Consider the following 1315-nt stretch of genomic DNA (forward strand, 5'->3'; position numbering starts at 1 on the left):
CTGGTATTAATAAAATGGTATATGTTGTTCCTGTTGTGTCGGCTTCTAAAGAAAAAACCTGTGCATTAGCTGAGATCTCGTCTCAGCCACATCCTGAACACAATGTCCATGCGTCAAGTCAAGATGTGAAGCATCCAGCTGGGAATAAGAGACGTCTGTGCCCGTGAAGACTCCGCTCACCAACCATAGCATTCTTCCTCAATGAACCCTAAGCGAACTTCATAGTCACAAGGCAGGGTTCAGATGTGGCAGTACAAACAATATCTACTTGTCCTCCTGGCATAAACCATTTCTAATTTTTCCCTCTCCACTTGCTGTCTTTACTGCCTCCAAACACGCGTGGCCATACACCCCAGGATAAACTGCTGTGAGGCATCGGCTCTGTGCCAGTGCTGTTTAAGGCAACAGAAAATACAAAGGTACCAAGAATAATAATCTAAACGACATGTAATGAAGGAGCTAAACAAGATTTTACTAGATATTCATCAATGCCAAAACCCCCCCAAAAACCAAGGTAATGTGATGGAGAAAACTCAGGAGTGGGAGATAGGCTTGGCATTGTTCAGGGAAGTTCTATCTGAGAAGACGGGGCCCCATCTATGTCATAAACGGTAAGGCACTGAGCCTGCAAGGAAAAAGAGAAGTGTTGGAGCAGAGGGAGTGAGCAAGTGCAAAGGGCCTGAGGCAGGGAAGAGACTGGGATGTTCAGGGAACCAGCATAAAATAGATGGGGCTGCAACAAACTGAACTGGGCAAGAGTGGAACCAAATAAGGTGGGAAAGACGAGCCAGGTCGCAGCGGGTTTTGAAGGGCTTGTCAGGAAATAGCCCATTTTATCCTTAGTGTGAACGTTAAGCAGGAGGGACTGGGCTCCGATTTACTACGTCAGTCATCCCCGTCTCCACCGCCCCGGTTCATTGCGGGCATCTGTGAGCGCATCTGCACCCTGCTCGCGATTTCCTCACCACTAGCCCCATTTCAGCCCCTGGATAACATATTTCTTTTCCTGTACCCTCCCGGAACCTCCGTCTGAAAGGGCACTTCCCTGGGGACACTCCCCTGACACCCTGCCCTAGTGAGTCACTCACAGATTGTCACAGAGGCCCTGCTGAGCCCCGCACTTCAGCGGTCCCTGGAGCTCACAGTACGCAGACCCCGCCCTGCCTTCACGGAAGCCCGAGTCTGACGACCGCAGGGACAGGCGCGGGCACCTGGGGCTCCGCGGAGCAGCAGAGTCAGCCTGAGCCCGGCACAGCTCCCCAGCCCGGGGCCCGCAGGGCGAGCCAGGCGGAGGGGCGGGGCCGGCGGGGACTGG

Source organism: Otolemur garnettii, unplaced genomic scaffold, assembly GCF_000181295.1.
Source record: "Otolemur garnettii isolate 467f Iridium unplaced genomic scaffold, OtoGar3 scaffold00125, whole genome shotgun sequence".
NCBI lineage: Eukaryota > Metazoa > Chordata > Mammalia > Primates > Galagidae > Otolemur > Otolemur garnettii.